Source organism: Heterodontus francisci, chromosome 29, assembly GCF_036365525.1.
Source record: "Heterodontus francisci isolate sHetFra1 chromosome 29, sHetFra1.hap1, whole genome shotgun sequence".
Taxonomy (NCBI): Eukaryota; Metazoa; Chordata; class Chondrichthyes; order Heterodontiformes; family Heterodontidae; genus Heterodontus; species Heterodontus francisci.
Genome location: NC_090399.1, coordinates 44550119 through 44570849, shown reverse-complemented (window position 1 = coordinate 44570849; position 20731 = coordinate 44550119). Strand labels below are relative to the sequence as shown.

At 51.9% G+C, this 20731-nt stretch overlaps 1 protein-coding gene across 1 annotated transcript in view; it reads right to left on the bottom strand.

Annotated features, from left to right (window-relative positions):
* Positions 1-13882, bottom strand: part of bbs10 (Bardet-Biedl syndrome 10) — a 31020-nt gene extending 17138 nt beyond the window's left edge. The window contains exons 1-2 of the mRNA XM_068009058.1: positions 13806-13882; positions 10714-10820 (exon numbers count right to left, since the gene is read on the bottom strand). The gene's annotated coding sequence lies outside the window, so the exon portion shown is untranslated. The remainder of the gene's footprint in view (positions 1-10713; positions 10821-13805) is intronic.
* Between the last annotated feature and the right edge of the window lie 6849 nt (positions 13883-20731).

The window sequence follows — 20731 nt, the reverse complement described above, 5'->3', positions numbered from 1 at the left end:
TAGCGGCGAGTGCATCATCCTCGGGGGGGATTTTAACTGCACCCTCGAGGTGGGGGATCGCTCCGGTCCCCAGCGCGGCCAAGCGTCGGTGGAGAAGTTGAGGGGACTGATCAGCTCCCTTAACTTGGTGGACGTCTGGCGGAATCTCCATCCCGACTCCAGCGCCTTCACGTGGAGGTCTGGAGGAGGGGTTCGCGAATCGACCGCCTCTACATTTCGCAGGCGTACGTCTCCCGCGTTTCGGCGGCCTCCATGCGGCTGGTGCCGTGCTCGGACCACAACCTGGTGTGGGCGGAGTTTACTCCGCTCCGCACGCGGGCGGGGTCCGCGTACTGGCACTTTAACAACCGGCTGCTGGAGGACGTGCGATTTCGGGACTCGTTCTGTCGATTCTGGGCCGACTGGAGAAGGAAGCAGGGGGGCTTCCCCTCCTTGAGGCTATGGTGGGATGTGGGCAAGACTCACATCCGCGTCTTCTGTCAGGAGTACGTGAAGGGGTCGACCAAGAGGCGGGAAGCCGAGATCGGGCGCCTTGAGAGGGAGGTGCTCGACTTGGAATCCCGCCTCGGTCATGCCGTCGCGGACCCGGCCCTGTGGCAGGCGTACAAAGAGAAGAAGGGCGCGCTGAGGAACCTGCAGCTCATAGGGTCCCGAGGCGCGTACGTGAGGTCGCGGATCCAGGTCCTGGAAGATTTGGACCGCGCCTCACCCTTCTTCTACTCGCTGGAAAAATGGCGGGGGGTCCGTAAGCAGCTCGTCGAGCTGCTGGCCGACGACGGATCCTCCATCACGGATCCGGAGGGAATGGGCCTCCTGGTCCGGACGTATTACAGTGCGTTGTTCTCTCCGGATCCGTCCAGCGAGGATGCGCGCAGAGTTTTGTGGGAGGACCTGCCGCAGGTTAGCCCGGAGGGCGCCGAAGGATTGGAGGCTCCGCTCACGTTAGCGGAGCTGACCGGCGCCCTCCACCAGCTCTCGAGGGGCAAATCCCCAGGGCTGGATGGGTTGACCGTGGAGTTCCTCAGGGCGTTCTGGGACGTCCTGGGGGACGATTACGCGCGGGTCCTGGGGGAAAGCCTGGCGACCGGGGAGATGCCCCTCTCGTGGCGCAGGGCGGTCATCGTCCTGCTGCCGAAGAGGGGCGATCTCCGCCTGCTTAAAAACTGGCGTCCGGTCTCCCTCCTCAGCACGGATTATAAGATCTTTGCCCGGGCTATGTCTACCCGCCTGGGCTCCGTGCTGGCCCACATGATCCACCCCGACCAGTCCTACACGGTCCCGGGCCGGTCCATCCAGGACAACATCCACCTGGTCCGGGACCTGATCCATCTTTCCCAGAGGACTGGTCAGTCGGTCGCCTTTCTCTCCCTCGATCAGGAGAAGGCGTTCGACAGGGTGGATCACGATTACCTTTTCGGGACTCTGCGCGCTTTCGGACTCGGGCCGCATTTTGTGGCCCGGGTCCGACTTTTATACGCCGCCGCAGAGTGTCTAGTCAAAGTTAACGGGTCCTTGACGGCGCCCCTTCAATTTGGGAGAGGAGTGCGTCAGGGGTGCCCCATGTCCGGCCAATTGTATACCATCTGCGTGGAGCCCTTCCTGTGCCTGCTTCGCAGGAGGTTGACGGGATTGGCTCTGCGCGAGCCGGCCATGCGGGTCGTCCTCTCGGCTTACGCCGACGACGTGCTCCTCGCAATCACAGATCCCGTTGACTTGCGGAGGATGCGCGACTGCCAGCAGACCTTTTCTGCCGCGTCCTCCGCGAGGATCAATTGGGAGAAATGTTCCGGACTCCTGGTTGGTCAGTGGCGGGTGGACTCCCTGCCGGAGGAGATGACACCTTTTGCGTGGAGCACCACGCACCTCCTCTATCTGGGAGTCCACCTTAGCCCCGCTGAGGAAGCCTGGCCGGCAAACTGGCAGGAGTTGGAGGCGAAAGTCACCGCTCGGCTGGGGCGCTGGACAGGACTGCTCCGAGTGCTTTCCTACAGGGGCCGAGCGTTGGTCATAAACCAACTGGTGGCCTCCATGCTGTGGTACCGGTTGGTCACTTTGGCCCCGCCCCCTGTATTTGCCACCAAGATCCAGAAGAAACTCGTCGATTTCTTCTGGGGCAAGAGGAAACACTGGGTCTCTGCCGTGGTCCTGAGTCTCCCGATCGAGGAGGGCGGTCAGTCGCTGGTGTGCGTCCGCACCCAGGCTGCGACTCTCCGCCTTCGGACCCTGCAGAGATACCTGTACGTCGAGCGTCCTCCCAGATGGTGTGCGCTGGCGACGTATTTTTTCCGCCAGTGTCACTGCCTTCAAGACGACACGCAGCTCCCGGTGGAGTCCGTTAGCCGCGCCTCTCTGAGGGAGTTGCCTGTCTTTTACCGGGATCTTTTCCGAGTCTGGAACATGGTCGCCTCCAGTCAGGGCGCTCCCCCGCCGGCGGAGGAGAGCGCCTCGGCTGTCCGGGCGGCCGACTCCGGGGACGGTCCGGCGGGCGGAGGAGTAGCCGAAACCCCCGGGACGCCCCTCACTGCGGGTGGCGAGGGGGCTCAGGAGTGCGGAGCGATCCCGGCCGAGCTGACCCCCGGTCGGCCGGAACTGCTCATCGGACCCAGGCCCCGAAACCCTCCTCGGGAGCCGGTCCCGCACAACCCGAGCCGCCTCTCGGAAATGCCCTCCGTGCCATTCCAATCGGCGCGGAGGGGTTTCCTGTACGGGCTGCTCCTGCACACTCTCCACTTCCTCGCCCTCGTCAGCCGGCCGGACACGCCCTGGCGGTCCGCGTTGCCATCTGGCGGCGAGGGGAAACCCCGATGGAGGTCTCTCTACGCGGGAGTCTTCCCCCTTTACATCGGGGACCTGGGGTGGAGGGTGCTGCACAGAGCAGTCCCGTGCAATAGGCTTTTAAGTAGGTTCACGGACTCCCAGGCCACCTGTACTTTCTGCGGCCTGGACGAGTCCGTGTTCCACATTTATACGGAGTGTGCGAGGTTGCAGCCCCTCTTTGAGTATCTGAAGGGGCTGCTCCTCAAATTCTGGCTGCACTTCAGTCCCACGCTCCTGATCTTTGGGCACCCGGTGCGGAGGGGCTTGGGCCGGGAGGAGGATCTCCTCGTCGGTCTGCTCCTGGGCCTGGCCAAGGTGGCAATTCACAGGTCCAGGTTGCGGGCCGTCGGGGGGTCCGTCCTCCCCGATTGCCTGCCCCTCTTCCGCGGTTACGTTCGCGCCCGGGTGTCCCTGGAAAAGGAGCATGCGGTGTCCGCCGGTACGCTTGAGGCCTTCCGCGACCGGTGGGCACCGCAGGGACTGGAGTGCATTGTCAACGCCGAGAATGGCATTTTAATTTGAGTTTTTTGTTTATTTATCTGGTTTTAATAAAGTTATTTTAAAAATATAAAAGTGTATATAAAGGGGGCCTGAGGAATAAAGGCCCCCTCGACATATAAAATATATATAATGGGGGCCTGAGGAATAAAGGCCCCCTCGACATAAAAAATATATAAAAGGGGCCTGGGGTATAAAGGTCACCTTAAAAAAAAAAACGGGGTTAGACACAGAGTAAAGCTCCCAAAAAAAAACGGGGTTAGATGCAGAGTAAAGCTCCCTCTACACTGTCCCATCAAAGAAAAAAAAAACGGGGTTAGACACAGAGTAAAGCTCCCAAAAAAAAAACGGGGTGAGATGCAGAGTAAAGCTCCCTCTACACTGTCCCATCAAAGAAAAAAAAAAAAACGGGGATTGGCTGCTCTCTGATTTGGGAGCCTGAGTGCATCAACGAGGTGCAGCTGACTGTGGCTGTGTGTACAGGTTGGAGGCTGCAGGCTGTGTGACTGCTGCAAGAGGGAGATTCAAACTGAAACAAAAGTTTGTTCCAAATTTCAACAAAGGAAGGAAGGCAGAGAACTGGAAGAACTTTTGTGAGTTTGTTTTATCCTGAAGTCTTTTTCATTGATTGTTGGGGGTGGGGAAAGAAGAGACCTGAAGACCTTGGGTGGGGCTGCATTGTTCAATAGGGAGCTCCTGTGTTTAACATCTTTGGATAGGGAGCTCCCTCCCCATCCCAACTACTAAACCTGGGACAGCTGGAGCTGCCCAGGTGAAGAGACTTCTCTTCTCTTTTCTCTTGTCTGAACATCGAAGGAGGCGTGTGCCTTGGCAGCTTACAGCTGACCCAGGTGAAGACATCACCCCACCCTCCCAACTGGAAGACCAGCTACAAGACTTCTTTAAAATACTAACAAAGACTGATTCCTCCTGGCCTTCCTCTCCCTCAGCCTCTTCCCCTGTGCTACATCCTTTAAATGTTGCTTTTTTGATTTATTGTATTTGCTCTTTTTTTTTCTCTCAGCAAAGTGCCTGTAACTCTTCTACCCCATGACTTTTCAGTCCTCTCCGGTGGCGGGGCCCTCCGATGCTGCAACAGCTGCTCCTGTGGCCCCGTCACCATTTAAAATCTTAACATCAAAGCATGGGGTGAAGAGTTACACCCATCCTAATATGACTATTGAGGCTTGTGTTAAGGCAATGGCCGTGGTTGTCGGCCCCTCGGCCATTGTTGCAGCCTCAAAGATGTATGGGAAGGTTGTGTTCTTCCTGAAGACCGAGCGGGCTGTGTCCCTCGCCCTAAGTACGGGGCTCACAGTGGTGGGATTTTCCTGCCAGTGGACCTTCTGGGGGCCACTGCACATCGGGTAACCTTGTCGAACGTCCCACCCTTCATTCCTGATGAGCTCCTCCTCCCCCACCTACACCATCTGGGGGAGGTGAGGTCGGGGATCACCCCAGTCCCGCTCGGTCTTCGGGAGCACAGCCTCCGACATGTGTACTCCTTCCGCCGCCAGCTATTCATGCAGCTGGCGCGGGAGGAGGTCTTGGAGGGCCACTTCGGTATAGAGTTTCAGGGGACGGCCGACCGCGTCTTCTGGACCTCGGATGGGGCGCGGTGCCACGTCTGCAAGGGGGTGGGGCATGTTCGTAAGAACTGCCCCAACCTCCCGGCCGCCAGCTCCACCTCGGCGGCCCAGAGTGGTTCCACAGCACCTCCTCCCACTCCCCCCACACATCCAATAGACGCCGCTCAGTCGGTTCCGGAGGCTGTGGCGGGGAGGGGAGCGTCCGTCCGAGCGGAAGGAAGACGCGGGGAAAAAAGAAACATCGTGAGGCGCGTCCCCTGGACACTTTGACTCAATCCGAGCCTGAGCTCAGCCCAAAGCCCATTCCCATGGAATCCACCTGTCCCAGGGCTGGGCTCAGGCCCAGGGTGACTAAAAAGGAAAAAAAGGGTGCGGAGGCCTCTGGTGACATGGAGGTCTCTGAGCCTCCGCGCCCTAGTGGGAAAAAGAGGAGAAGGCACCCCTCCACAGAAATAACACAGGGCCATGAGGTGCAGGGCCCATCTGTTGGAGGGGAGCTGTCTCCTGTTTCGGATCCTCAGGTTCCCCCTACCGCCACCACCAAGGCTGCAAAGTCCAGGCAGGAGCTCCCTATTCCTCAGGATGGAGGGGAGGGGAAGGCCCCGGGACATGAGGCCCCTCCTGAAGGAGTAAGTGGGGCCCTGCTTGTGGTGGGGGAGCCTGGGGACGCCGCCCATTCCGCCACTGCTACTGGGTCGGGTGCCCTGAATGAAGGGGAGGGCGAGGCCCCAGAGGGTGAGCCCTCCCAGCCGGAGTCCACCACCAACCAGGAGACACCCGACCTGGTGAAAACTGAGAAGGCTGCCCCATCTGCTGGACCTGTGGGTGCTGGCAGAGCGGGAGATGGCCTCCTCTCTCCGCCTCCGGTCTCGGCTCCGGCTGGATTTCCGGAGTCGGGATCTTATGTCTCCCCTGGACCACTCGTTGGCCTGGGGACGGAGGTGGAGGGGGGTCCTGGGCTGCTGGCGCCCACAGGCTCCAGTTTTACAATAGAACCCAGAGAGGACTCCTCCGCCGTCGATCCTGGGGGTGGGATCGTGACGGAGGCGGGACCAGCTGGCGCGGCCGGGACGTCCGCCCCACAGTGTGTGGTGGATGTGTCGGCCGCTGGCGGTGACGGCCCGGAGGAGGATGGGGATTTGCTGTGGGGCACGGAGGATGATCTTGATTCCATCGCCAGTGAGGTGGTGGAGTCCCTCGTGCCTCCCACCGAGTCTCCTCTCATCCCCACGGCGGAACTCCGGGATTTCCTCGCGGTTTGCAGGGGCTGCTGCAATAAAGTTCAGCTGGCCCTCGACCGCTGGTCGAATCTGGCGCTGATCATCCAGTCCGTCCGTGCTGCCCTGAAGATAACGGGCAAGCGCGCGGGCGTGAAACTGGTTGAGAGGCGCCGGTTTAATGCGTTCCTCAATGGACTGCTGGTGGAGTGGAGGGCCAGGTGCAATTCCGCTCTCTCCTCACAGTGAGGTGTTGCTGACGGTTTTTAAGTACCTTTGACATGAAGATAACCATAGCCAGCCTCAACATCAACGGCGGCAGGGGGTCTCACCGCAGATTTCACAATCTCTCAGTCCTCAGGGAAGGGAGATATGCGGTGAGCTTTCTGCAGGAAACCCACACCGTTCCAGGAGACGAAGCCACCTGGCTCCTGAAGTGGCAGGGTGGGGTCTACATAAGTCACCTCACCCCTATTTCTAGTTGGCCCCGTCATTTCAGCCGGAGATCTTGGGGGTCAAGGAGCTAGTGCCGGGTTGCTTGCTCCACCTCGCCGTTCGTCTGGGTAGCGTGCCGCTCCACTTTGTGAACGTGTACGTGCCCAGGCCCGGCGCGTTGCAAGCGCACTTCTTTGAAGAAGTGTTCGCTCTCTTGAGCTCCATCGATAGCGGCGAGTGCATGATCCTCGGGGGGGGGGGATTTTAACTGTACCCTCGAGGTGGGGGATCGCTCCGGTCCCCAGCGCGGTCAAGCGTCGGTGGAGAAGTTGAGGGAACTGATCAGCTCCCTCAACTTGGTGGATGTCTGGCAGAATCTCCATCCCGACTCCAGCGCCTTCACATGGAGGTCTGGAGGAGGAGGGTCCCGAATCGACTGCCTCTACTTTTCGCAGGCGTACGTCTCGGTGGCCTCCATGGGGCTGGTGCCATGTTCGGACCACCACCTGGTGTGGGTGGAGTTCACTCCGCTCCGCAAGTGGGCGGGGTCCACGTACTGGCACTTCAACAACCAGCTGCTGGAGGACAAGCGATTCTGGGATTCATTCCGTCAATTCTGGGCCAACTGGAGAAGGAAGCCTTCCCCTCCTTGAGGCTTTGGTGAGATGTGGGCAAGACTCACATCCGTGTCTTCTTTCAGGAATACACAAAGGGGTCGACCAAGAGACGGGAAGCCAAGATAGGGCATCTAGACAGGGAGGTGCTCCACTTGGAGTCCCGCCTCGGTCATGCCGTCGCAGACCTGGCCCTGTGGCAGACGTCCAAAGAGCAGAAGGACCCGCAGAAGGACCTGCAGCTCGTTGGCTCCGGAGGCGCGTACGTGAGGTCGCGGATCCAGATCCTGGGAGATCTGGACCGCGCCTCACCCTTTGTCTACTCGCTGGAAAAATGGCGGGGGGGTCCGTAAGCAGCTCATTGAGCTGCTGGCCGACGATGGATCCTCCATCACGGATCCAGACGGAATGGGCCTTCTGGTCCGAACCTATTACAGTGCGTAGCTCTCTCCAGATCCGTCCAGCAAGAGAGTTTTGTGGGAGGACCTGCCGAAGGTCAGCCTGGAGGGGGCTGAAGGATTGGAAGCTCCACTCACATTGGCAGAGCTGACCAGCGCCCTCCACCAGCTCTCGAGGGACAAATTCCCAGGGTTGGACGGGCTGACCGTGGAGTTCCTCGGTGTTCTGGGACGTTCTGGGGGAACGATTACACGCGGGACCTGAGGGAAAGCCTGGCGACCGGGGAGATGCCCCTCTCGTGGTGCAGGGCGGTCATTGTCCTGCTGCCGAAGCGGGGCGATCTCCGCTTGCTCAAGAACTGGCGTCCGGTCTCCCTCCTCAGAACGGATTATAAGATCTTTGTCTGCCCGCCTGAGCTCCGTGCTGGCCCGCATGATCCACCCCGACCATTCTTACATGGCCCCGGGCAGGTTCATCCAGGACAACATCCACCTGGTCTGGGACCTGATCTTCATCTTTCCCAGAGGACTGGTCTGTTGGTTGCCTTTCTCTCCCTTGATCAGGAGAAGGCGTTCGACAGGTTGCATCACGAATACCTTTTTGGGACTCTGCACACCTTTGGACTCGGACCGCATTTTGCTGCCCGGGTATGACTTTTATATGCTGTCACAGAGTGTCTGGTCAAAGTTAACGGGTCCTTGATGGCGCCCCTTCGTTTTGGGGGAGGAGTGCGTCAGGGATGCTCCATGTCTGGCCAATTACTGTGTGGGAGTCATTCCTATGCCTGCTTCGCAGGAGGTTGACGGATTTGGCTCTGTGTTGGCTAGCCATGTGGGTCGTCATCTCAGCTTACACTGACGTGTTCCTCCCGGTCACAGATCCCGTTGACGTGCAGAGGATGCGTGAGTGCCAGCAGACCTTTTCTGCTGCATCCTCCGCGAGGATCAACTGGGAGAAATGTTCCAGGCTCCTGGTGGGTCAGTGGCGAGTGGACTCTCTGCCAGAGGAGTTGACACCTTTTGCATGGAGCACCACGCACCTCCTCTTGTCTGGGAGTCTACCTTAGCCCTGCTGAGGAAGCCTGGCCGGCAAATTGGCAGGAGTTGGAAGCTTTCCTACAGGGGCCGAGCGCTGGTCATAAACCAACTGGTGGCCTCGATGCTGTGGTACCAGTTGGTCAGTTTGGCCCCACCCTCAGCATTGGCCTTCAAGACAACACGCAGCTCCCGGCGGAGAACTTTAGCCACGCCTCTCTGATGGAGTTGCCTGTCCTTTACCGGGATCTATTCAGAGTCTGGAACATGGTAGCCTCCAGTCAGGGCGCTCTCTTGCCAGCGGAGGAGAGCGCCTCTGTTGTCCGGGCACCCGACTCCAGGGACGGACTGATGGGCGGAGGAGTAGCCGAAGCCCCTGGGATGCCTCTCACTGCGGGTGACGAGAGGGCTCGGGACTGCGGAGCGCTCCCGCCGAGCTGACCCCTGCTCGGCCAGAATTGCTCATTGGACCCAGGCCCCGAAACCCTCCTCGGGAGCCGGTCCCACACAACCCAAGCCGCCTCTTGGAAATGCCCTCCGTGCCATTCCACACGGCGCGGAGGAGTTTCCTGTACAGGCTGTTCCTGCACACGCTCCACTTGCTCGCCCTTGTTAGCCGCCCGGACACACCGTGGTGGTCCATGTTGCCATCTGGCGGTGAGGGGAAACCCCAGTAGAGGTCTCTCTACGCGGGACTCCTCCCCCTTTACGTTGGGAACCTGGGGAGAAGGGTGCTGCACAGGGCAGTCCCGTGCAATAGACTTTTGAGTAGGTTCAAGGACTCCCAGGCCGCCTTTAATTTCTGCGGTATGGACGAGTCCATGTTCCATGTTTATATGGAGTATGCGAGGTTGCAGCTCCTCTTTGAGTATTTGAAGGGGCTGCTCCTCAAGTTTTGGCTGCACTTCAGCCTCACGCTCCTGATCTTTGGGCACCCGGTACGGAGGGGGGAGCAGGAGGAGGATCTCCTCGTCTGTCTGCTCCTGGGCCTGGCCAAGGTGGCGATTCACAGGTTCAGGCTGGGGGCCATTGGGGGGGGTCCGTCCGCCCTGATTGCCTGCCCCTCTTCAGAGGTTACGTTTGCGCCCGGGGGCTGGAGTGAATCATTGATGCAGAGAATGGCATTTTAATTTGAGTTTCTGTTTTATTTATCTGTTTTTCATAAAGTAATTTATTTAAAGTGTATATAAGAGGGGCTTGGGGAATAAAGGCTCCTCGACACAAAATACATAAAAGGGGCCTGGGATTTAAAGGCCACCTTCAAAAAAAAACGGGTTTAGATGCAGAGTAAAGCTCCCTCTCCACTGTCCCATCAAACACTCCCAGGGCAGGTACAGCACGAGTTACATTAAAGCTCTTTCCTCAGTAACCTACCTCCACAACCAACTGTGAAACTTCTCTGACCCTGAGCAAATAACAAAGTGATTCCTGACAACGCTGGCCGCCACTGACGTCATCAGGCTGCGCCGCAGTGCACACATGCACAGACGGTCTCCTGCTCTCTGCGCATGCGCTGCGTTCCGGCTTGCCAGGACTGGTTAGCACATGCGCCAATGACATCGCAGAAAAACGCACTCCTCCTCCCTCCTTCCCCCCACCCCCACCCCCGCCTTTCCGCTCCCCTCCGGCCCGCTCGCTCGCCCACTCGCCGGCCGCTCCGCTCCCCCCAGGCCCGCTCCGCACACTGCCCCCCGGCCTCGGCCCTGGCCCGCTCTCCGGCCCGTTCGTTCGCTCTCTCACTCCGCCATTGTGTGCTGCCATGTGTTTGTTAGGTTGCCTCCGTGTGATTATTTGAGCAGCGCCATCTTTAGTCCTGGCAGCTGTCTAAAGTCGCAGACTGTGACATTTTAGTGGCACAGGCTGCATTTGCGCATGTGCCACAGCAGCACCACCTAGCGGTAGCGTTGTCAACAAATGCAGCCTGCAAATAAACTGCTGTTATTTGCTACATTATAATGGCAACTTAAAGTACTTCATCGGCTGTAAAGCACTTTCGGATGGTCCTGCAGTTATGAACGGTCCTATTTCTTCCTGTTGGCTCAGCTAATTCAGCGCTGACCAGGGGCCGGAACCATCTTGGTGGCTAATGGCACTTCCCACAGGTACTCACCTCCAGGCTGAGAATATGTTCGCGAGGACTCTTCAGAACAGTTCACGGTTTGTAGGGCAGACGATGAAACTCTGCGCTCTGGGTGGGCTGGAAAGTCATTGTGTCAGCTGTGGGAAAAATACAATCGCAATATTAGTGAGACCCGAATGCGGTAAAAGTTTCCATGAAAGAAAGACTTGCATTTCGTGACCCCAAAGCACTTTACAGCCCATGAACTACTTATTGAAGTGAGGTCACTGTTGGCAACTCAGGGAACACAGCAGCCAATTTGTGCACAGCAAGCTCCCACAGGCGTATCTGTTTTTGTGATGTTGGTTGAGGGATCTTTTGAGTTTAAGGGCTGGCGAACATTATGGAATATAAGAACAGAAGTAAACCATTTAGCCCCTTGTGCCTGTTCCACCATTCAATGAGATCTGCAACCTAACTCCATGCATAAGAAATAGGAACTGGAGTAGGCCATTTGGCCCTTAGAGCCTGCTTCACCATTCAACAAATTAATTTTCCACCTTCCCACACGATCCCCGTTGTTAACAACCCAAGAAGCCAGTTGGTGGAGGATAGAACTGGAGCCAATTTTTACACACTTTTAATAGCATTTATTTACAATGTCACACATTACAAACATATACCTCCTATTCCAATGACCACAATTTCAGTCTGTTCTTATTTATAGGGACACAAGTGAATCCCCAGTTAATGCCCTCCAGCTGCCTACAATTAATAGTTTCCCCCCCCTTTTCTCTCTCCAAACAAAAATTTCAATTTATATGTTTTTCAGGTGTCATTTTGAGGACCCTGCCTCTCTGCTTTGGCAGTTCACCGCATAATCACACTTTGAGTCGCCCCTGAAGCTCCTATTCATGTTCCTCGGGCGTTCTTGGGATTCATTCACTTATTACTGCTGTTGCATTTCTGTCTTCTGCTATTATGGCCAGATCTGCTAAAGGTGCAATTATCCTCATTCTGCCTGTCTTTACTCCTTCCATTGTATTGATGCCTGTGTCTAATATCTGGACCATTTCGAAATCTGTTAATCTATTCTTTGTGTTACAGCGGAATATTCCATTTGTCACACGAAGGCTGATGGAAATCACTGTTTCCCCAGGTATTTTTTCAAGGCAGCAGACATCTGATCCAACGGGGAGTCTCTCACTGAGAACTGAACACCAGTTAGAACCAGGAGCCTGTCCATCCGAGACACCTTTGCACAATCCAGTAATTTAAATGCGAGGTCTGATACAGGGATCTCCAAACTGAATTTCATCAATCTTTTATACAATCTGTTAAAGTCCATGATAGATTCCTCCATAGAAAGACCATCTCTTTTCCGAAATCTGTCAAAGTCGGACCATGCCTTATAGGCAACTAACAGATCGTCTTTATTGTAGATTTCATCCACTAACTTTAATAGAAGGTTCAAAGCTTCATCACTGACCAGCTGATGGGCACCAGCTCACAAAATACTTTACTTCGGCTTTTATATCTGGTAGGAAGCGACAATACCAAGGCCATGCCTTGTTTCCTCTGGTCGGGGCGTAACCCATGTCTTCATAGCCATTTCATTCTTCCACTGATCATATGGTTCAGACTCCAAGAACATTGGAGGGTAATCATACGCCAACAATTTACACTTGCTTTCTGCTATTTTCCACAATGACCACTAGAGTTGTAGTTTTCTGGGGCTTTTTTCTTGGTTTCCAACCTTCACCTTTACGCAACCATCCTCTACTACAATGTTAATAATCCAGAATGGGGAAGGATAGAACTGGAGCTAATCTTTACACAATTTGAAAAGCATCTATTTACAGAGTCACAGATTACAAGCAAGCACCTCCCTCTACCACACAGTTTCAGTTTGTGTCTATTTATAGTGAGTCCCCAGTTAACAGTGGTGTGGGATCTTTTACATCCATTGCTGAGTGCAGACCTTGCCTTGGTTTAATGTGTCATCTGAAAGATGCATTGTTCACAAGAACACAAGAAATAGGAGCAAAAGTAGACCATATGACCCATCGAGCCTGCTCCACCATTCAATACCATTATGGCTGATCGGGGCTTCAAGTCCAGGTTACTGCCCGCTCCCCATATCCCCTGAATCCCTGCAAGACCAAAAATCTATCTATCCCAGCCTTAAATGTATTCAATGATGGAGCATCCACAACCCTCTGGGGTAGAGAATGCCAAAGATTCACAACCCTTTGAGTGAAGTAATTTCTCATCTCAGTCCTGAATGATTGAACCCTCATCCTGAGACTGTGTCCCCGTGTTCTAGATTCCCTGACCAGTGGGAACGATCTCTCAGCTCGGCGATGGTTCCACCGCAGTTAGCCCCACTCCCTGACTCTTTCTCCGTATTCCTGCAATTTTTTTTTCACCTTCAAGTATTTATCCAGTTTCTTTCTGTCACTCCAGTTATTGGCAGTTGATAGCATTCTTGCCGCTCAGTCAGAAGGTTGTGGGTTCAAGCCCCACTCCAGAATGTGAGCACAAAAAAACATTTAAAAAATGACACTCCAATACAGCAGTGAAGGTGCTGCACTGTCAGAGGTGCCGTCTTTTGGATGAGACATTAAACCGACCCCATCTGCCCTCTCGGGTAGATGCAGAAGATCCGATGGCACTATTCTGAAGGGCAGGGAAGTTCTCCCCGGTGCCCCAACCAATATTTATCGCACTATTGACATCGCAAAGAAACAGATGATCTGGTCATTATCACAGCGCTGTTCGTGGGAGTCACAGCGCTGTTCGTGGGAGCTTGCTGTGCACAATTTGGCTGCCACATTCCCTACAACACTTCGAAAAGTGCTTCACCTTGGCTGTAAAGCGCTTTGGGAATGGCCTGAGGTTGTGAAAGGCGCTATAGAAATGCAAATTCTTTCCTACTGATGGCTGCTGTTGAATGTGCTTCCACCACTCTGCTGCCAAGTGCACATCCATTGGATGTTGCTGGAAACAGTTGGGTGAGGAAGTCGCCCCGGCCACTGGGGGTGGGGTTTAATACAGAAACCTGCTTCTCCCTTGACGCTGAAATTAAAGAGGCCCCTTTCCCGAGTGCAGCCTCCTCCCTCAGGCCGCGGTTGACCTTTCACCTGACGCCTCGGATGAACGGGGTTTCCCTTCTCCTTCTCTCAGGCAGCTCCTCGCCACCCCGGCGCCCACGTGACCGGGACCTGACGTCAGGCACCCACCGCGCTCGGCGAAGAGCCATCTGAGGGGGGGGGGGGGGGGCGGGGAAAAGACCGGGGTGGGAAGCCATCTTGGTAAAGGAGAGACCGCGTAGTCATCCTGGTAAAAGGAGAGGCTGGGCCGTCATATTTGTAAAGGAGAAACGGGGAAGCCATGTTTGTAAAGTAGAGTCCGGGCCAGTCATTTTGGTGAGAGAGAGACCGGGCCAGTCATGTTGGGAAAAGGGAGAGAGGAAAAAGATATTGGACAAGGAGCTTTGTGTGATTGAGTTGCCCATCGCAAATCATAATCATTTATGGAACAGAAGGAGGCCATTCGGTCCATGAACTCCATGCCTGCTCTCCAAGGAGCAATCCAGTTAGTTCCACTTCCCAGCTCAATCCCTGGTAGCCCTGCCAATCTATTTCTCTCCTCCAACTTTCTCTTGAAGTCATCGATCATCTTCGCTTCCACCACCCTTGTAGGCAGCGAGTTCCAGGTCATTACCACCTGCTGCAAACAAAAGTTCTTCCTCATAATCACTCTACATCTCTCACCCAAAACTTTTAAACTGTCTCCCCTCGTCCTTGGACCATTTGTCTGATTTATCTAAGCCAATCTGAATCTTGTACACTTCTATTAAATCTTCCCTCAATCTGCTTTGTTCTCAGGAGAACGAACCCAGCTTTTCCAACCTAACCTTGTAACTAAAATCCTCCATCCCTGGAACCATTCTGGTAAATCTCCTCTGCACCCTCTCAATGACCCTCACATCCTTCCTCAAGTGTGGTGACCAGAACTGTATGCAATAATCCAGTTAGGGCCTAAGCAGAGCTCTAAAAAGGTTCAGCATAACTTCCTTGCTTTTGTACTCAATGCTCTATTTATGAAGCCCAAGATCCCATATGCTTTGCTAACCACTCTCTCAATATGTCCTGCCACCTTCTAAGATCAATGCACATACACGCCCCGGTCCCTCTGTTCCTGCACACTCTTTAGGACGCAGGGGCTTTAAATTTTCAAAAAGGTTGTTCCAATTAACCCATTTCAAATTTGCAAGCATAGTCTTCCAATTGTTTTGCGTTTTCCTTCCAAGTGTCCCTATTGTCCATCACCTCAGCCAGGTGAGCTGCACAGCTAGGAGCACTGACCACTACTAGGTTCACTATTCTCTTGAAAAGTTTCTCGAGTACACCTTAACCTATGTGGCATCACTTGATACTGGAAAACCCCGTCCAGTGTAACAGAAGCTGATTTTTTTCTTATCCTGGGGTGTCAAAGGAATTTGGTAGTATCCCTCCAACATATCTGTTTCTTTAAGACACATTGTGTTGCCCACTCTGTCCATACAGTCCTTTAAATGAGAATTTAGATAGGAGTCGGCCTTTTTTACCACAATGACTTTTCTAGAGTCTATGCAAGTTTGAGCCGTCTCACCAGGTTTAATCATCAAGACCATCTGTGAATTCTAGCTGTCCTGACTAGGTTCATCTAAGCTGCCCTTCAGCATGCATTGGACCTCTGCTTCCACTTGGGTCTGTCTGTCTGGACCTAAGCAACAAGGATGTTATTTTAAAGAAATGGCTCCCCCTATACCCACATCATATGTGGCTAAGGTTGTACATCCTGGCTTATCCTTACAAACCTTTTGAAACGTTGTGAAAACCCTGGTTAGCCTTCACGCTGTTTTGCCTCTAAGTGTAAAAGCTCATTGTTTAATTTTCCTAGCCATTCTGCATTCACTGATTGGATAGTTGGAGGTTCAATCTGAGAATTTCCTAAGCCTGCTTCTGCCTCATCCTCACGATCCTTTTCCTTCTCCACAGTCCCGATTCTCTGATATACCTGTACTGGCTTATCCTCCTCCTTGCAGTAATACTGTTTGAGCAAATTAATGTGACACAACTGGTTATTCTTCCGGCAATCAGGGGTGTCAATCAAGTAATCTACCTTACCCACTCTTTTGATCACTCTATATGGGCCACTGAACCGTGCTTTCACTGGTTCTCCCTGTAATGGTGACAACACGAATACCTCATCCCCTGGTTTTATGGTAGGTTGTGGTTTTCCCAACATTTGACAGGTGTGGCATGCCCTACAAAATTGTCTCACATCCTATGTAAGACCCGGCCAATAATAATGTTTGCTTATGTGTGATTTGGTCTTCCGAATTCCCCTATGTCCTGAAAAAGGAATGTCGTCTGCCAACCTTAATAATCCGTGTCGCTATTTAGGTGGTACCACTATCTGTTCAACAACTGTCCAGTCTTCATCGGCAGGTCTATGAGGCGATCTCCATTTCCTCCTTAAAACCCCGTTTGCCATAAATTGGCCTTCCGGAACTCCTTTCACCTCAGCTTCTGACAGAGCCTTCTGTGCTATTTGGTAGGTCTCTGGATCCGCTTGCTGTGCTGCAATGATAGATGGTATGTTAAACATCTTATTTGATTATCTATATCCCCAAATAAGGTTTCAGATGCTTGGCTGTCTATTTGTGGTGCCCCTTTCACCTCCGACAATGGATCCTGTTTAGCCATTGCTTGGGTAACTACACACGCAGGAAATATTCCCGCAACCTGTTCCTGTAATTGCTCCATTTCCTTAATTTCACTTGGTTCCTCTGTAACTATAGGAGAAACTGATACTTTTGATCCAGCCAAATCATTTGCTAGGAGTAGATCAATTCCCTTTACTAGTAAACTGTGGACAACACCTACAGTTACTATCCCAGATATTAAGTCACTCTCTAGGCATACTTTATACAAAGGTACGGGTATATACTCCCTGCCAATTCCATTAACTAAAACTTTAGCGTTCAAGGTGCTCTCTGGTGGAAACCTTATATCTTTCCCCAGCAAGAGTGTTTGGGTTGCTCCTGTGTCCCTGAGTATAATGATAGGTTTTCCTGCTTCACTTACAGGAGACGGAGTTACTCTCCCCTTTGACAAAAATTCATTATAACTCTCAGGTATTGTATTCTTAACCTCTACAGTCCTGTTAGTTTTAGTATCTGGTTTCACATTCACAGCTTTTGTTAAAGCTATAGCCTGGTCTGCTTACTGTCAGTCAGAGTCTTATCCTCTGCACTAACTTTGCGCACCCCAACAAGTCCTATGGGTTTACCTCGCAATTTCCAGCACTCTGAACGAAGATGACCTGTTTTGTTGCAATGATAACACTTCAGCTTGTGAACCTCACTTCTACCCTCAGCACTTTCCTTTCTGACCTGAGGAGGTGATCCTGGGGCTTTCCCAGCTGTTCCTTTTTGTCCCCAGCTACTTGCCTTCCTTTCACTCTCCCACTTTCTATCCTTCTCGGGGTTAAGGGGTGACAGACAAATAGGTTGGTTTATTCACAAGCTCAAAGTCATCAACAATCTCTGCTGCTTGCCCAGCTTTCAAAACTTTCAGGTTATCTATATGAGTTCTCACTACTGAAGGAATGGAGTTATTAAACTCTTCTAAGAGAATCAATTCTCGAATGTTCTCATATGTGGTTTCTATCTTTAATGCTCGTATCCAAAGGTCAAAATTCATTTGCTTCACCCTCTCAAATTCTAAATATGTCTGCCCAGTTAGTCAGGAACTAACTCATACGCAGCAAGAACAGCCTTTTTTACCATCTCATAATCTGCAGAAGCCTCTTCAGAAAGCATGGCACAAGCTTCATGAGCTCTGCCTGCCAGCCTGCCCTGCATGAGCAGTGTCCAGCTTTCTTTTGGCCATTTCATTTGTTTGGCTATTTTTTCAAAAGATATGAAAAATGCTTCTACGTCCCTTTCCTCGAACCTAGGAAGAGCCTGTATAAATTTAAACAACTTCTCATTGGATCCTAATCTAAATTCAGATTCTTCCTGACCCGAATTTTCCCTGCATTTAAGACTGACCTTTTGTCTTAGTTCCATCTCTTTTAACTTAAATTCCCTCTCTTCTCTTTCACTTTCTCTCCAAAATGTTCTGGTGGAACTTGTTGCTGTAGTCTAAACATTTTTTTTCAGAAATGTGCATATCTGTAAATGCGTGGGAAAAAAAGTTAGCATTTTTTTCAATTTCTATTTTTTTACCCATTGTAATGAAACGCATTTCAGGAATGACGTTTCATTCCGCTAGGGGCAGAGGTGTCATGGCCCTGTAGTTTTTTTTGGAATATGCGGTTTGCCTTTAAGGCTTGCAAGGGATCAGTATTGCTTTAAGAACCAGCAAGCCATAGGAGTTATAGGAAGGTGCATTTGTTTGCCTTAGAATCAGCCATTTGGAGACTGTGATTCGAAGGGTGCATTCTCGATACCATGGGAACAGCCACTGGGAGTGAGCCTGATGTGATACATTTGTTACAATTCAGTTTGAACTGGCAGTTAGTAAGACAGTTTGAACAGTCAGAAGACACAGCCAGCTGTGGTGTCAGCACTGAAAATGAGCTCTCAACCATTTAACCTGAGGAAATAGGATTTTTGTCTGTTTAACTATTATCGCTCGAAATTCTAAAACGTCAAGCCAAGACAGAGATCTCTGGTAATTTAAATTGAAGAAAGGGAAGTTGGACTGTGACAGTCTTTTATCCCTCAAAAACTCTAAAGTCAGATTGATTCTGTTGAAAATGTTTGCAAGTCGTTAACTGTTGAAATTCGCTGGACTTCGAACAACATTCTGCGAGGACTTCGAACAACATTCTGCGAGGACTTCGAACAACATTCTGCGAGGAATTTGAACAGCATTCTGCAGAGGACTTTCGAACAACATTTTGCGAGGACTTCGAACAACATTCTGCGGGCGACTTCGAACAACATTCTGCGAGGACTTCGGACAACATTCTGCGAGGACTTCAGACAACTTTGGACTGTAAATCTGCAGGATTCTAATTTTTCTATTTTTAAATATTCGTAGTGTTTAAGAATTTAGTTCATTTAATTAAAGAGTTAATTTGCTGATTTAAAGACACCTGGTTTGGTTAGCCTCATTAGGGGGTTAACAGATGGTACAATTTGGCTGGATCTTTCTTTAATCTGAAAAGTTTTAAAATGATATGTTAGCCAATCTGTGGAACGACAGGATTGAATTAACAGTGCGTTGGTCCCACCACAATCAGAATTGTATATTTTTGATTGGGGGCTTTGACGGGAGCGGTTGGTTGTAACAGTGCCATTATGTATATATTGCCTCTTCCTATTCCTTCTGCCAAAATGCATCACCTCACATTTGTCAGTATTAAATTCCATCTGCCACCTCTCTGCCCATTCTGCTAGACTATCTATGTCCTGTTGCAGGCAGTTCATATCATTGTCACTGTTTGCCACACCTCCAGGTTTGGTGGTGTCAGCAAATTTTGGGATTCTACTCTGTATTCCAAGATCCAAGTCATTTATATATATCAAAAAAGGCAGTGGTCCCAGCACCGACCCTTGGGGAACACCACTGTCTACCATCCTCCAGTTTTAAAAGCAACCAGTTCCTACGACATGCTGTTTTCTGTCCATAAGCCAATGTTTTTATCCAATTGGATACTGACCCTTATATTCCATGAGCTTCAATTTTCTTAACCAGCCTTTTATGTGGTAACTTATCAATTTTTTTTTATTATTCATTCATGGGATGTAGGCGTCACTGACCAAGCCAGCATTTATTGCCCATCCCTAATTGCCCTTGAGAAGGTGGTGGTGAGCTGCCTTCTTGAACCACTGCAATCCTTGTAGGTAGGTACACCCACAGTGCTGTTGGGGTGGTATCTGGTCATTCACTGACTATGAGCTGCCAAAATGCCCTGAGGACAGGATCTCTGGAAATCTATCTTTGGAGCTTTTTCCATTTGTTCTATCCAAATCGCATTAGGTCAATGTTGTACACATCTTCCAGTTCCACATCTACTCCGTCCACTTGGACATCTAATGGTATATTATCATCTCTCTGAGGCTGGGTAGCCTACTCCTCGCAAAACTGGAGTCAGTGGGAATCAGGGGAAAAATTCTGCACTGGTTTAAGTCATAACTAGCACAGAGGAAGATGGTTGTGGTTGTTGGGGGTCAATCTTCTCAGCCCCAGGACATCACTGCAGAAGCTCCTCAGGGTAGTGTCCTAGGCCCAACCATCTTCAGCTGCTTCATCAATGACCTTCCTTCAATCATAAGGTCAGCAGTGAGAAGTTTGCAGATGATTGCACAATGTTCAGTGCCATTCGCGACTCCTCAGATATTGAAGTAGCCCATGTCCATATGCAGTAAGACCTGGACAACATCCAGGCTTGGGCTGATAAGTGGCAAGTAACATTTGCATCACACAAGTGCCAGGCAATGACCATCTCCAACAAGAGAGAATCCAATCATCTCCCCTTGACATTCAATTCAATTACCATTGAATCTCCCATTATCAACATCCTGGGGGTCACCATCGACCAGAAACTGAACTGGACCAGCTACATAAATACTGTGGCTACAAGAGCAGGTCAGACGCTGGGAATTCTGCAGCGTGTAGCTCACCTCCTGTCTCTCGAAAGCCTGTCCACCATCTACAAGGCATAAGTCAGGGGTGTGATGGAATACTTGCCTGGATGGGTGCAGCTCCAACAACACTCAAGAGGTTCGACACCATCTAGGACAAAGCAGCCCGCTTGATTGGCACCCCATCCACCACGTTCAACATTCACTCCCTCTACCACCAACGCACAGTGGCAGCAGCATGTGCCACATACAAGATGCACTGCAGAAACTCACCAAGGCTCCTTTGACAGCACCTTCCAAACCCGCATCCACTACCGCCTAGAAGGACAAGGACAGAAAATGCATGGGAACACCACCACCTGCAAGTTCCCTCCAAGCCACAAACCATTCTGACTTGGAATTATATCGCCGTTCCTTCAC